This window comes from Pongo abelii, chromosome 12 (assembly GCF_028885655.2).
Source record: "Pongo abelii isolate AG06213 chromosome 12, NHGRI_mPonAbe1-v2.0_pri, whole genome shotgun sequence".
Taxonomy (NCBI): Eukaryota; Metazoa; Chordata; class Mammalia; order Primates; family Hominidae; genus Pongo; species Pongo abelii.
Genome location: NC_071997.2, coordinates 107,790,029 through 107,806,051, shown reverse-complemented (window position 1 = coordinate 107,806,051; position 16,023 = coordinate 107,790,029). Strand labels below are relative to the sequence as shown.

The 16,023-nt window shown below is 41.2% G+C and overlaps 1 long non-coding RNA gene across 2 annotated transcripts in view; it reads left to right on the top strand.

The window, feature by feature from the left end:
- LOC129057734 (uncharacterized) overlaps positions 1 to 13,493 on the top strand; it is a 32,922-nt gene extending 19,429 nt beyond the window's left edge. The window contains exons 2-5 of one of the 2 annotated variants that reach the window (XR_008522474.1): positions 4,242 to 4,398; positions 5,596 to 5,665; positions 6,018 to 8,587; positions 13,338 to 13,493. This is a non-coding gene — a long non-coding RNA (uncharacterized LOC129057734). Of the gene's footprint in view, positions 1 to 4,241; positions 4,399 to 5,595; positions 5,666 to 6,017; positions 9,012 to 13,337 lie in introns of those variants that run through there. The other variant, XR_008522473.1, reaches the window with a different exon arrangement.
- The last annotated feature ends 2,530 nt before the right edge of the window (positions 13,494 to 16,023 follow it).

Below are 16,023 nucleotides of genomic sequence, written 5' to 3'. Positions count from 1 at the left end.
TTTACCCAGTGCCTGTACCCCCATTGTATCTAGGAAGTAACTAGCTTGTTTTTGATTTTACAGGCTCATTGGCAAAAGGGACTTGCCTTGTCTCAAATGAGACTTTGGACTTGGACTTTTGGGTGTATGCTGGAATAAGTTAAGATTTTTGGGGGCCTGTTGGGAAGGCATGATTATGTTTTGAAATGTGAGGACATGAGATTTGGGAGGGGGGCAGGAGTAGGATGGTAAGGTTTGGCTGTGTCCCCACCCAAATCTCATCTTGAATTGTAATCTCCATAATCCCCATGTGTCATGAGAGGGACCTGGTGGGATATAATTGAATCATGGGGGTGGTTTCCCCCATTCTGTTCTCATGATAGTGAGTAAGTTCTCACAAGATCTGATAGTTTTATAAGTGTCTGGCATTTCCCCTGCTGGCACTCATTCTCTCTTCTGCCACCCTGTGAAGAGGTGCCTTCTACCATGATTGTAAGCTTCCTGAGGCCTCCCCAGCCATGGGGAACTGTGAGTCAGTTAAATCTCTTTTCTTTCTATATTACCCAGTCTCAATTATTTCTTCATAGTGATAGTGACAGGAGGCAGACAAATGCCTAAGCAGATAGGGGTGGGTCCCTGGTGAAACCCAACCTTCAAGCTGAAGACAGTCCCAGGTAAATTCTCAGACCAGATCAAAAACCCGACTTCCCATTTGGTGCACTTTCCTCTGATGGATCCCACCCTTCACCTATTTTACGTATACCTACCCTTCCCTAATTGTTTTTTTTTACACTGTCGTGCCCATCTTTGAGTGGTAACTTTGTTTTAATTTTTATTTGCATACTCACAAACCAATCAGCATGCACTCACCTATTCTGAGCCCATAAAAGCCCTGGACTCAGCCACACTGGGAGAGAAACCAACAGACTACAGGGTTGCGGGACCACCCCACGTCCCCTCTTTGCTGGGAGCTGTTCCATCGCTCAATAAAATTATTCTCTGCCCTCCTCACCCTTTGAATCATCAGCATATCCTCATTCTTCTTGGTTGCGGGACAAGAGGTTGGGAACCACTGTATGCTGGTAGAAGCTATAATGCAGGTGGACCAAATGAGTGGGGCACCTCCAGCAGTAGGCCTGGGGCCCAGCAAGGCCCAGGCTGGGGGTGGAGGTTGGGGCGTTACTGGCCATGGAGGTCCCTGGGTGGCAAAGTAGCTGAGAAAAATCCTGCATCATATCTGGGGGCTCATCTGAGATTTGTCAGAAGGGGTGAGTGCATGTGAACATATAACTTCACTTTTTTCCGAGACTTCTTGTCCTTATACTTTTTTCTGAAGGTAGACAAAGCACCAAACCTCTGATTAGCTAGTTAAGAGCAAATAGTGCAGCCGGGGGCGGTAGCTTATGCCTGTAATTCCAGCACTTTGGGAGGCTGAGGTGGGTGAATCACCTGAGGTCAGGACTTCAAGACCAGCCTGGCCAACATGGTGAAATCCCATCTTTACCAAAAATATATATTAAAAAAAAATTAGCTGAGTGTGGTGGTGCACACCTGTAATCCCAGTTACTTGAGAGGCTAAGGCAGGAGAATCTCTTGAACCAAGGAGGAGGAGGTTGCAGTGAGTTGAGATTATGCCACTGCACTCCAGCCTGGGTGACAGAGCAAGACTCTGTCTCAAAACAAACAAACAAACCCCAGCAAATGGCGCAACTGCAGAGGACAGGATGCTGAAAAGGAACCCCCACTTTCGCTCTCGGGAGTTGAGAATGTCGGCCTCGTTCCAATCCAGTCTTTTCTATGGCATTTCTCTTCTTTCTATTGGGGCTGTCATGGCATCCATCTCTGCTTTTACAATGCTGAGAGTGTTGTTGCAAACTACAGAAATTACTGGGAAGAATGGGCATTTGGCCCAGTCTTAAAAAATGTAATTCAGAACAATGCAGTTTCTGTCTTCTTAGAAGAGGGGAGGAAGCAGTGATTAGGAGTTTCTCTCCCTGTTGGGGTAACCCATTTGCAGGAGAGCAAGAGGCTTTTTCCCCCAGGTACCTTCCCCTCCCTGCACTTAAGCTATTTTTTTTTTCTTTTCTCCATGATGTCAGGAGTTCACACAGCCCTGTGAATACAGGAAGCTTTTCTATGCAAGAGTGTTTTTTTTTTTTTTTTTTTTGGAAGGGGGAAGGCATCTTACTAGGCCAGGACACCAATTCACAAGACTCCTTTTTCACTGCTTTGTTTGAGGAGGACCCAATTCCACAGCTTCACCTTAGCATTTGGCTTATGATAAGGAAGCACCAAAGGAGTGCCCCTGCCAGCTACTGGCTACAGTCTAGCGAGGGCCACCTGGGACTTAACATAAGAGTCCATGTACCCTTCTGAGGTCCCTTTTTGTCCCAAACTCAATTCCAAGCTTTTGGTTGAAGTCCTAGAAAGGAAAACTGGATCTAAGGGATCCAGAGACAGATGACAATGGAAGTCAAGGGACACAGCATAGCTGAGTATGACTAATTCCTGCTGATTAGGCCTCCCTCCATTTCATGGATGAGGGTCATACCCGTATTCATGGCATAGATGAGGTTACCGACAGCAGGGAGGACAGGCCAGTGTGTAGGTGAGTGTGGATAGTTCCTACCCTCTAGGCCTTCCTGTTACATGGGTGAAAGCCATGTTGGCACCCATGAGTGGCACTCTGCCGAGGTTGCTGGAACTTGGGGATATAAGGATGGAAGAAAAGGGATGCCTTTCCTTTCTCTCCCTTACATGCCCCACATATTCACTGGGAAGAGGAAGGAACAAAGGGACTCATTTTTCCCCTCTTTCCAGATGGGTAACCAACAATCTTCAGTCTGTATTTCTCTCTAATGCATCCTGAATCACTGGGACTCCTTTGGGAAAAAAAAAATGCTTTCTTTTTTCTTTTTCCTCCTCTATCCTCTCTTCATAGGTGGGTAATTGTGTCCCCTTACCACAGGACACTCCCCTCAGATGCATCCCCCAAATTGGAAAAATTTTAATTTCCCCAAACCTTAAACTGTTTGGCTTAAAAATAAACCAGGAAGAAATTACAGATCAAACGGAGCAAATCTCCTGAGGAGAGACCACTTTTACAGTATGCAAAAACCTCTTTATCTGTTCCCCCTTTACGAGACTCCAGGGTCAAAAGGGCACCATAGCTCAGGGGAAGGGAACCAAGAAGCCTGACTTGCCAGCAAAAGGGTAAAGGTTTTTACCAGTCAGACTTCTGGCCTCTCTTTCTCTGTGCAGACCAGTTGAATGAATGATAAAAATCATTGTTTATATCCTCTGCAAGGTTTTGATTAGTGGAAAAAAGGATTTATGAGGCTAGTCTTAAGCTGTAGCCAATCTGGTGTGCTTTGTGTGTTCTTCAGTATGGTTCTGTCATAAGGAGGAGTACCTCAGGATAAAACATGGGTTACTGCTCATGCCAGCCCATCAAACTGATCAGTAACAAACTTTGCTGCAGGTCTCTTAAGAAAAAAAACAAAAAACAAAAAACTGAATGAGGTCTCCATCTTGTTTTACATCCTTGGGAACTTGACCTTGTAACCATGTGGTGGTACTTTCTTTTGGTCTCTGCCATTTTACAGTGGTGAGCTGAGTTCAATCCTGGCTTAGAGAATGAGTACTTTCTGGTTAATATTTGTGTGACTTTTACCATTTGCTGATTCTCTTTTCCTCCATGAACAACTAGCTTCCTTTCTTAAATCTTCCTTTCTCTGAGCTACCTTTAAAGATTCTAGGTTTTGTAAAAACTGCTTACTACCTGTTTGACAATACCTCGTACACTCACAGTTAAATCATAACCTTAGTTGAGGCTTGTTGGTTTCATCTGTGAGGTTACTTTTGGTAAAGTTCAAAAGCCAGAAGTATTGGCTGTTTGGTATGGTTAAAGTCAGGTAATAAGGGATTTAAAAGGATTTTTTTAAAGAGCACTATGGTTAAAAGTCAGCTTAATTAAAAGTGGATATCCAAACTATAGGTTTATCTAAAAGGCCTTTATGTTTTTTGGTTTTTTTTTTTTTTTTCTCTTCTTGGATCTTGTTTTGCTGGAAAAGGGTTTTTTTCTTCTCAGTTGACTGAATTATTTTTCCCATTCTGCCTTGCCACTCTTAATGCATGTATGAGAGGCTCTAAGATAACTTCTGATAGTCTGGGACTGCTTGAGGAAAACCTCTGTTTTCCTCATGGAACCCCAGAAATTAAAAGTGAATAACTCCATTTCAAAATCTGTTTTTGTCTTCCAGCTATATCTGCTTATTAGGCTCTAGAAACTGCATGATTTCCTAGACCTGCTTCTTGAAGGGCTCCACCCTGAGGCCAGTAACCCAATTAAGAAACCAGCAGATGACAAATCTTACAACTACTGGATCTTCTTCTGTTTGTCTGTGTAGTTACATATGTGTATGTATGTGATGTTTATATAAAAACAGCTCTAATTAATTGGCTTCTAAGAAAAATAAGTGCTTAGATCAAATATTTTTTGAAGAAAAAAGAAAAGCTGTAATGCCTTTTAGTTCATGTGACTTTAATCTTTGAAAAATAAAAACGGTTTTAAAGATTTTTGGCAAAATACAAATGTCTTGAAAATGTAAACATGTAGTCTAAATTATGTTCAAATATTAGGTTTGCTAAATGCTTTAAGAACATGAATTGCTTCTTTGGCTTTTGAAAATTGTTCAAGTTGCTTGCTTTACAATTTGGTGAGGCCTGGGGACATATGGAATTAACCACACCCTTAACTGTTCTGGAAAGGGCCAGGCCTTATCTGCACCTAGTACATAATTAAAATAACATACCAGGTTTTACATTAAAATTAAAAACTGCTAACAGTCACCATTATAACATGCAATTGAGACTACTGAAAATAGATTTATATGCAAAGTGTGTAAGGGAAGTAAAATGTGTTTTTAGTAAAAGATTATAAGAAGGCATGGGAATGTAAGTTTTTGCCTAGTTTAGAGGGTTAAAGGACTGTTTCCAATTAAATAAGATAAAGCTAAAGGTCTAAACAAGTTGCAGGAGGTTTGTAAAAATTAATCTTACAAAAGAGATTTTATGTGAACATATTGACTAAATTCAAAAGGGTATTACATGTTCTTTCTGTAAATTGAGCATTGGAATAAAAGCACAGCAAGGATTTCTTAAGGTACTGATCTGCTCTTTAACAAAAATTTGTACAGGGTTATAAAACGTTTATAAGAATCTCACATCACAGTCAAACTGGTTAAGATTGGATAGAATTATCTATGAGGACTCACTAAAAAAAAATGAGGTTGACATTAATAGTAGACTAATGCAAGGGTGAAATTTGACTTTCTCTCCCTTGAACAAGATTTTCATGTAATGGTAAAATATAATGAAAGATTTTTTTTTGCCGTGTGAATAAACTACCGAAAAAAAAAAGGAGAAGACAGGAGACAGACTGTTTGGAAAGCTAAGTCTTCTCTCTTAATGAGTAAAGATTTTTGCCTTCTTGTAATTTTTGAGTCATTGTTTTAGCTAAGTAAAATGACTTATGGTAATCTAGAATTCTGCTTCATAATATCAAGTGTTTAAACCTCTAATGTATTTAACATGCTTTCCAAAATCAAATTTCAGCTTCAAAAATTGTCTTTTTTGACCTCTGTCTTTTGAATACCACGGAGAGCCCCTGGAGCATCCAAAACAGGTAAACAGGATTATTTGACATGCTTAGTTACATGGAATTGCCAAAATAAAAATAAGATGTAATCTTCTTCAGGTTATATTTTAGTGAATAATATTAATATATGTTCCAAAATTGTATGGGATTTCTAAAATTCTAATGTCTGAGTATATGCTATCAATTATAATTAAGGTTATTATGTTAAGTTGTTGTAAACCACAGAAATAACCAAATTTCTTTGTCAATCATGTTTTTTGACTGTGACTACCTGAAAACATCTTGTCATTCACAGACATTGTTGTAATCTTGTTAGGATCCTCTTCGAAAGATGGTTTATAATCAGCTATAGGACTTTGACAGGTGCTCTTAATTGCAGGTTTCTGATAACTTTGGAGATTTAGAATGGAGGAAAAACATACAGGACTCATGAAGAGCTGAAATGTTCATGAATATCAAGCAGAACAAGAGTTGATGGAATGGGCTGAAATAATAGAAAACTGAAATAATATTTTTTAACTGTTTGCTTAAAACATTGCTGATCCTTGTTTTGTTTTTCAAAGTCAGGAAAACTTTTATTTTGAACTATTTACAGCTTTTAACAATTGAGTAAGGTATACTCCTATGAACAAAATTTGCTTCTCTATGCCTGGAGAATGTTTCTCCAGAATTTGGAAACAAGTTGTGAGTCTTTTTTGTTTCGTTTTGTTTTTGTTTTTGTTTTTTGACAGAATTTTGCTCTGTCACCAAGGCTGCAGTGCAATGGCATGATCATGATCTTGGCTCACTGTAACCTCCACCTCCTGGGTTCAAGCACTTCTGCCTCAGCCTCCCGAGAAGCTGAGATTACAGGCACCCACCACCAAGCCTGGCTACTTTTTTTGTATTTTTAGTAGAGATGAGGTTTCACCATGTTGGCCAGGCTGGTCTCAAACTTCTTACCTCAGGTGATCTGCCCGCCTTGGCCTCCCAAAGTGTTGGGATTACAGGCGTGAGCCACCACACCCAGCCTATTTGTGAGTTTTTTTAACTTACGGCAATATACTTATTTGTGTCAGTGCAATAAGAATCCATTTTATTTTGCAACACGATGCAATTGGAGAAACTGGTTGTTTTACCAAGGCTTTGACCGGAAGGGTGTGCTCCCCTTTATAGAATCAAGCTTGACTTGTAGAGCCAATAAAAGCCCCTGGGAAATCTGGCCTCATACCTTGTCTACATAGTCCCTGTACAGGGTTCCTAACCTGTGGTGAGTAAAAATTGTCACTTTCTAACAGGCCCAGGATCCCCAAGTTATCTTGGGACTTCAAGAGGAGAGAAGTTTACCCAACTCATAGGTATTTGAGGGTACAAACCCATGGCTGAGCTCAGATTTAAAAAGTCTTATCTGAGATTCCTTGTGGAACAGAGTTCCATCAAAGCCAATTTTAAAAGCCTATGTGAAAAATAATTATTCTTGTTGTACTTTATGCAAATAATCAGGCCAAGTATAATACTAAAGTTTATTTTGCAAATAATTCAGTCCTATTATGATTTGTTTTTGACAAAAATGAAGACTGGAGAGGGGAAACTTATCATACACTTGTCATTAAATTATAGTCTCATTAGTCATTTTTATATTTTGCCAGGCTGGGTGCAGTGGCGCACCGTGTAATCATAGCACTTTGGGAGGCCAAGGCAGGCAATCACCCGAGGTCAGGAGTTCAAGACCAGCCTGGCCAACATGGTGAAACCCCATCTCTACTAAAAATACAAAAATTAGCTGGGCTCGGTGGCGGGCACTGGTAATCCCAGCTACTTAGGAGGCTGAGGCAGGAGAATCGCTTGAACTTGGGAGGCTGAGGTTGCAGTGAGCTGAGATCATGCCACTGCACTCCAGCCTGGGCAACAGAGTAAGACTCCCTCTAAAAAAAAAAGTTTTTGCCTACATTTTAGACTAACCCTGTTTATTCCTGCGAACCAACCAGTGATCTCCAGCTGCAGTTCAGAAGAAACAAAAAGGCTGGGTAATGTAAAAATCTGGATCAATATTCTAGTTCTGGGCAATTATCCTGCAAATCCTGCCAGGTGATAGGAGTAAATAGGTTGCCCATAACCCAGGGGTTTCTTTGTTTGGGAAAATAAGACCAAGGGAGCTAACCAAACAAGCCTCATACACCCAAATCTTAGCAGGCGTAACTATAGCCACCAGTTATCTGGGTGTGTTGGCAGCCTTGGGACCTTTTAGCTGTCCTTACCCCCTTGTTTCATTTTGGTACATGTTTGGTACATGTCTTCTAATAACCAATTTATCTCTTCTCGCCTTCAGGCCATCAAACTCCAAACAGTCATGCAACCGGAGCCTCAGATGATGGCTTCATTTTACTGGGGATCCTTAGATAGGCCTCTGAGAGAGATCTGACTCTGTCTTCCCAAAACAGCACTCCCTGTCAGCAGGGAGCAGTTAAAATCAGTCACCATCCTTATCCTAATGGCAGTTAGATGTACCTCTTCAGAGTGGGGAATTGATAGTAATGGGAGGCAGACAAATGTTGAGGCAGATAGGGGCCAGTCTCCAGTGAAACCTGACCTTCAAGCCAAAGATAGTCCTGGGTAAATCCTCGGACCAGATTGAGAACCTGCACACTTTCCTCTGATTGATCCCCACCCTTCACCTATTTTACTCTTCCTTAGTAGGTTTTTTACACTGTCATGCCCACCTTTGGTGCCCTTGTTTTAATTTTTTTTTGCATACTCACAAACCAATTAGCATATACTCCCCTATTCTGAGCCCATTAAAGCCCTAGACTCAGCCACACTGGGAGAGAATCCACCCCCACATCCCCTCTCTGCTGAGATCTGTTCTATCGCTTAATAAAATTCTTCTCTGCCCTCCTCACCCTTTGAATTGTCAGTGTATCCTCATTCTTCTTGGATGCATGAGAAGAGCTCAGGAACTGCCGAACACAGGTACAAGCCATAATACAGATGGGCTGAGTGGGTGGGGTGCCTCCAGTAGCAGGTCTGGGTCCCTGGTTGGCAAAGTGGCCGAGAAAAATTTTGTGTCAATAGCAGCATGAGAACAGACAAATACAGTAAATGTTGGATAGGAATTGAAGTTAACAAACAAAATGACATCCTAATAAAAATGGCCAGTACGCAGTTAGATATCTGAGATGAGCACAGGCGGGAGGCCTCGGGTGCAGATATTCAGTCACTCCCTCAGACTTAATCTTATTATGTGTTCAACAACAGTCTAGGTACTGGGCATATACCAGTGAACAAAACCAAGTTTCTATCAACTTTTAGAGTTTCCTTATCTCTGAAAATATTTTCCAACTATTCCTTTACTTACTTACATATAGTAAGCATAGTTATATTATAATCTGTATCTAAAGAAAAGTTTTATATCTGAAGTCTTTGCTGGTCTGTTTCTACTGTCTGTTGTTTCTGCTGCACCTCACTCTATGATCTTATTTCTTTGCATGCCTGGTTATCTTTGAGTTTAGATTTACATTTTACTCGTAGGGATCTCCTGAGAATTAAAATGAAGCTGTCTTTCTCTAGAAAAGATTTACTTATTTTTGTTTATGGCAGTTTAGATAGTATACCTTTAATTCCAAGGCTTGTGGTTACTTGGTCTACCCTAGAGATGTGAATTAGGCTTCAAGTCTATGTAAGGACTGAATCATGGTTTCGACCAATCAGAGATGATTTTCTTTTTTATCTTCCCCTGCTCTCTTCAGCATGCAGGCAACTCTTCCTATAGTTCCCTGGATGTGAGAGGGAGAAGGCAGTTTACTTCTATAAATTATCCTAGTAGCCCTTTGGGGGTCCAGCTTTATATGTGGGTCTATTAGGTTGCACTGGGCTTTGATTTTTTTGTCCTCTCCCTTATGAGTCTGTCAAAATTACCATTTGGTTTCCCAGTTTATATGAACAAATACTCTCAAAGTATAAAATGTCTGCTTGCTGCTTTGGGTTCTACCTTTCTCTTAGATTTTTTGCTTAATGAATTCTTTCTAGATTTTGATATCTTTGGTGCTTTTATGAAGATATTTGAAATGTTTTATTTAGCATTTTTGTTTTCAGCAGAATACTGGCCAAATAATCCAGTCCATGGTTATCAGAAATCTTCCTAATGTGAGTTAATTTCTGTCCTGAGGTGAATTTATGTTACACCTTTATTTGGAACTGAGTCAGGTGGGGAGAGAGGCAGGGAGCAGGGCATCCGTTTTCCTGGTATAAATTATGAGAGAATTGGCATAGTTCTGGAGCTAGCTGCTGTCATGGTGATTTTCTGAGGCAGTGTCTTCTGGGGCCAGCATTTGTAGCAGCAGTTTTCTGTTTCTGCAGTTTCCTGATCATGGAGGAAGTAGCAGCCCATTTCAGTGGTGGTGTTTTGGAAGTTGTTTGTGTGAAACCTCAGAATGCTCTTTATTTCTTCATCCTACCCATTGATTCCATGAGCTATTGCCCTTAATAAATTTCTTCTATTTAAAAATGATTATAGTTTTAATGCAATAATTTAATTGCATATGCCAACATTGTACATTTTAATTGCATATGCCAAAATTATACATTTTTTGGCATAATTTGTTTGAGAAAATAAGACCAGGGGAGCTAGCCAAACCAAGCATGCATTTTGGCATATGCAATTAAAAACTGTAACCAAAGTAGCAGTCTATTAAAAACTTATAACAAGCACCATTCTTAATGATAAAACATTAGAAGCATTCCCTTTAAAAAAGATAACGTTATCCAATATTGCCACTCTGTTTAACATTGTCTTGAAGAACCCAGCCAGTTCAGGAAACTGTGGAAAAGAAAAAGAAAAAAATGTATAAGGATTGAAAGTAAATGTACAAAAGTATCATTATTTTCAGATCATATGGTTCTCTACATAGAAACCCCCGAAGTCTATAGATAAATTTATTAGATATAAAATCAATATTTCCAAATTGATTAGATTTCTAAAATAGCAATAGACAGAAAATATAATTTGAAAATATCATTTACAGTAGCAACAAGCTACAACAAATATATCATACAAAAGATTAGTAAAACCTCTAAGCGAAAATAAACTTTATTTAGAGCTGTTAAAGAATACCTAAGCCGGTCTGACACAGTGGCTCACGCCTGTAATCCCAGCACTTTAGGAGGCTAAGGCAGGCAGATCATTTGAGGTCAGGAGTTTGAGACTAGCCTGGCCAACATGGTGAAACCCTCTCTCTACTAAAAATACAAAAATTATCTGGGTGTGGTGATGCAGGTCTGTAATCCTAGCTACTCAGGAAGCTGAGGCAGGAGAATTGCTTGAACCCAGGAGAGGGTGACAGAGTGAGACTCTTGTCTCAAAAAAAAAAAAAAAAAAAAAAAACAAAAGAATACCTAAACTGGGCGCAGTGGCTCACACCTGTAATCCCAGCACTTTGGGAGGCTGAGGCAGGAGGATTGCTTGAGCCCAGGAGTTCAAGACCAGCTGTGGCAACATAGTGAGACCCTGCTTCTACAAAAAATAAACAAAATCAGCCAGGCATGAAGGCATGTGCCTGTGGTCCCAGATACTTGGAAGCTGAGGTGGAAGGATCATTTGAGCCTGGGAGGTTGAAGCTGCAGTGAGCTGAGCTCATACCACTGTACTCCAGCCTGGGCAACCGAGCAAGACCTTGTCTTAAAAAAAAAAAAGTAAGTAAATGAGAAGATATACCATGTTCATTGTTAGATAAAAGTGTAAAGATGTCAGTTCCCCTTAAATTAATCTATAGAACCAATGCTATTACAGGTACAATCCCAAAGAGAATTTGACAAGATGATTCTAAATTTTATGTGGAGGAACAAAGGATCAATAATAGTTAAGGCACTCCTAAAAAAGAACAAGTTGGGAATACCGGATATCCAGACTTATCTTAGACCCTCTAAGAGTAAATATAAGCTTGCCATCCATGTATTCAGATCCTCCAGAATCACACTCCACCTTATCTTTCCTACCTCATTTGCCTGTGCTCCTCAGCATGAAACATTTGTTCCAGTCTGCTTGATCTCACGGTCTGCTGAATTTGAGCTGTGGCCACCTCCCTTTGCCTTTGCTCTTTCTGTTTTCCTTGCCTTTAATTTACTAACTCCTCCTTTCTGTCAACCCCTGGCCTGGCCCTACTCAAATATTACCTCCAATATATTTATATATTTTTGGTTCTCCAGTTTACATAAGTCTCTTTCCTCCAAACTCTTATACCACTTTTTGGTTCTGCTATTTATTCTTATTATTTTTTTCATATATAGCATAGAAAGAGAGGAGAAAAGGAGAAGGGAACACAGAGCTGGGCATTCAGAATTAGCCATATGTATGCCTGATACAGCTGATTCGGAACTCTACAGTTTCCCTGAACATGGATCCAAGATCTGACAGAAAGCTTGCCAAGAGCGATTGAACACTCACTGGCTGACTTATATGGGAAGTGTCTTACAGCCTGATAAGATCTTACAGAATCAGTGGCAACCTTGAAGTTGTTTTCAGGACGTAGGAGCTATTTTTACCTCTCTTCGTCTGGTTAACAGTTTGTCCATGAAAACAAAAAGACTAAAAACCCAGACACAACCTGAATGTCCACCAATAGGGGTTCTGGCTACATTACAGGACAACCACAGGCAGCTAGTTAAAAAAAAAAAGGAGACAACTCCATGTCACTGACAGGGAATTATCACCAAGAGATAGATAAGAGGAAAAAAAAAAAAAATCAAGGTGCAAAACAACATCACCATGTGTGGCTTTTGTTGTTTGTTTGTTTGTTTGTTTAATACTCATGGTTTTGAACATACAGAGAGACTTTGGTAATTGTGGGTGCCTAAGAAGAGAGACTGAGGGTTGGAAGTTAAGAGTAGGAGACTGGCTTTCCACTGAATATCCTTTTACACCTTTTGTATTTTGTACCCTGTGTAGCTATTGACTGCTCAACAAATAAATGTTTAAGAGGAAATAAAAGGAAACAAAGATATTGGAAACAAACCAGCAAATTAGATGGTGTCAAAGGACAGAATTCTGACTTTTGTACTATATCTTAGAAGACCAAAAGCAATGCCTAGCCAGGACAGCACGGTCCTCATTAAAACTAAGATGAGCTTCTATCCTGACTTTCAGCTAAAGTGTGAAGTGGAGGAAGCACAGAGCTAAGCTACAGCTACAAAATTCAGTACCTCTAAAAAGATACTTGCATCAGAATTACAACTGGGAGAGAATGGGTTGCTTAGCACTGGTTATTCCAGAAAGAGAACCAAATTACAAACCACACCTATAATCCCAGCACTTTCGGAGGCCGAGGTAGATGGATCACAAGGTCAGGAGTTCAACACCAGCCTGGCCAATATGGCGAAACCCCATCTCTACTAAAAATACAAAAAAAAAGCCGGGCATGGTGGCACATGCCTGTAATCCCAGCTACTCAGGAGGCCGAGGTAGGAGAATTGAACCCAGGAGGCGGAGGTTGCAGTGAGCCGAGATGGCGCCACTGCACTGCAGCCTGGGCGACAGAGGGAGACTATCTCAAAAAAAAAAAAAGAAAAGCAAAAGCCAAAAAATAACCTTTGTAGTTGCAAACCGCAAGCTAGTTATTTTGTTTGTTTGTTTTTGATTTTGTTTGTTTGTTTTTGTTTTTGTTTGTTTGTTTTTTGTTAATGGCACAATGAAGTCACGGACTCAGGTTCTTTTTTTTTTTTGAGACAGAGTTTCACTCGTCACCAGGCTAGAGTGCAGAGGCGCGATCTCAGCTCACCACAACCTCCGCCACCTGGGTTCAAGAGATTCTCCTGCCTCAGCCTCCTGAGTAGCTCGGATTACAGGTGCGTGCCACTACACGCAGCTAATTTTTTAATATTTTTGGTAGAGACGGGGTTTCACCATGTTGGCCAGGCTGGTCTCGAACTCCTGACCTCAAGTGATCTGCCTACCTCAGCCTCCCAAAGTGCTGGGATTACAGGCGGGAGCCACCGCGCCTGGCCCACATGCTAGTTTTTAACCCATTTCCTGCTGGAAGGAGAGAAGAGGTCTCTGACTTCTGCTCAGCTCCACCATGGAGACCAAATCAAACAGGCTTTGGAACTGCTGCTTCAGGTGAATGGCAACCAGAAACCCAGGGAATTTATAGAAAGGGCAAGGTCAAAGAGCTGAGAAAAAGACTTAAGTCATGGTCAACACCTGCCAATGCAATGGTGTAGGCATGAAAGGGCTTGAAGGCTAAGAAATGCCACTAAACTAAGTGACAATCCCCAGAGTCTCCCTTGAAAAGGTATTAATATGCTTCAAAATAGAAAAACTGTTAGTTTGCCGTAAGGCTTCTTGTTTATTTATTTATTTATTTTTGAGACAGAGTCTCGCTGTGTTGCCCCAGATGGAGTGCAGTGACATGATCTTGGCTCATTGTAACCTCTGCCTCTGCAGGCAATTCTCCTGCCTCAGCCTCCTGAATAGCTGGGATTACAGGCATGTGCCACCACACCCGGCTAATTTTTGTATTTTTAGTAGAGATGGGGTTTCGCCATGTTAGCCAGACTGGTCTCAAACTCCTGACCTCAAGTGATCCACCCATCTCAGCATCCCAAAGTGCTGGGATTACCGGCGTGAGCCACCACACCTGGCTGAAGCTTGTTTACTCTCTAAGTAATTAAATATGGCAGGATGGATGGATAATTTTGGGGATTCAAATGTCAGATTCATAGCCATATTCTTCAGCAAGGAGAGGAATGCAGGTCCACTGATGTGTTCGTGCAAGAATAGCTATTAACAGGGGTCCATGGAACAAGGTCTAGAGGATCTCGGCACTTAAATCAAGATAAGAATTTTTTATATTAAAAATATTTAATAGAGACATTATCACAACCTCCACAGTCCCAGTGAATTCTCAGAATTGGTGAATTATACAGGGCTAAAGAAGAGAAAAAGAAACCAGAATGTCCCTTAGAAAAAGTGAACACGTGGCAGAATTAAGGTCTGGAGTAGCAAGACGAATGGTATAGGTGGGCCTCTGCCGCTTATCCAGATCTCTGGCCAGTGAGTTTCAGTGCATATGGGCCAGTTGATCTCCAGCCCCAATCAGGGAGCTCTGGTGAGCCAGCTGGGCTCAGATGAGAGACTTCACAGCCTGATTTGCTTTCAGCGTGAGAGAGTATGTCATAAGCAGTATCACTGTGAATATTTGGCCACTTATTTTTTGGCATTTTTCACACCCCAATTTATGGACCACATTTGAAGCTTGGGGAGATGAGAGATGATCCCATATTTTCTTTTGCTTTGGCAAAGAAGATCATCTAATGGGAGCCTGCAGTCTTGAGGATTTTTGCCTAGTGAACACCCTTCTTGCCTGTGACTGTGCAACTTCTCCTAGAGAATTTCCCCATTCTTCAACCTTAAGGATTTCAGGCACAAGGTATGAATCACTAAGAATCTAGCAGCAGCTCTAGAAGCCTCCAAAGAGAATTGCACTTCCCCAACAGGGGGACAGGGGGTGGAGTGTAAATATGAAAGAACAGTGGATGGCCTAAATCAGTATGTGTCACTCTTTGTAAAGAGCCACAAGTGTTTGACTAGGGAAAAAGGAAAAGAGGCGAGAGTAACGAGAAAGAGACACCAAGATCAAGAGGAATGGGGGAAAGGAGATTTCTATGAGGTGTTACTGTGAGTCATGGATAGGTTTTTATTAATAGACTCTGAAGGATATAAATAGAATTGGAATTCCTTTTATTTATTTTATTTTTGTTTTTATTTTTTTTGATACGGAGTCTCTGCTGCCCAGGCTGCAGTGCAGTGGCACAATCTCGGCTCACTGCAACCTCTGCCTCCCGGGTCAAGTGATTCTCCTACCTCAGGATTACAGGCATGGGCCACCAAGCCCATCTAATTTTTTTATTTTTAGTAGAGCCGGGGTTTCACCATGTTGGCCAGGCTGGCCTTGAACTCCTGACCTCAGGTGATTCGCGTGCCTCGGCCTCCCAAAGTGCTGGGATTACAGGCGTGAGCCACCGTGCCCAGCCTGGAAATCTTTTTAAATACTTCTGGTTGGTGGCCACTGTTATTTGACTGTGACATCATGCAGATACATGGGACCATGGAGCTCAGGCCTCCCTTTGGGTCATACCAGGCTCCTGAAAGGTGACGGTGTAACAGTAGTGTAGTAAATGGGCAAGTGGGTTCATTGTTCTTGGAGAATGAGAGACTGGATTGAAATAAAGAATACGAGTGGGCTGGGTGTGGTGGCTCATGCCTGTAATCCCAACACTTTGGGAGGCCAAAGCAGGAGGATCATTTGAGGTCAGGAGTTCAAGACCAGCCTGGCCAACATGCTGAAACCCCATCTCTACTAAAAATACAAAACTTAGCCAGACCTGGTGGTGCGCACCTGTAGTCCCAGCTACTC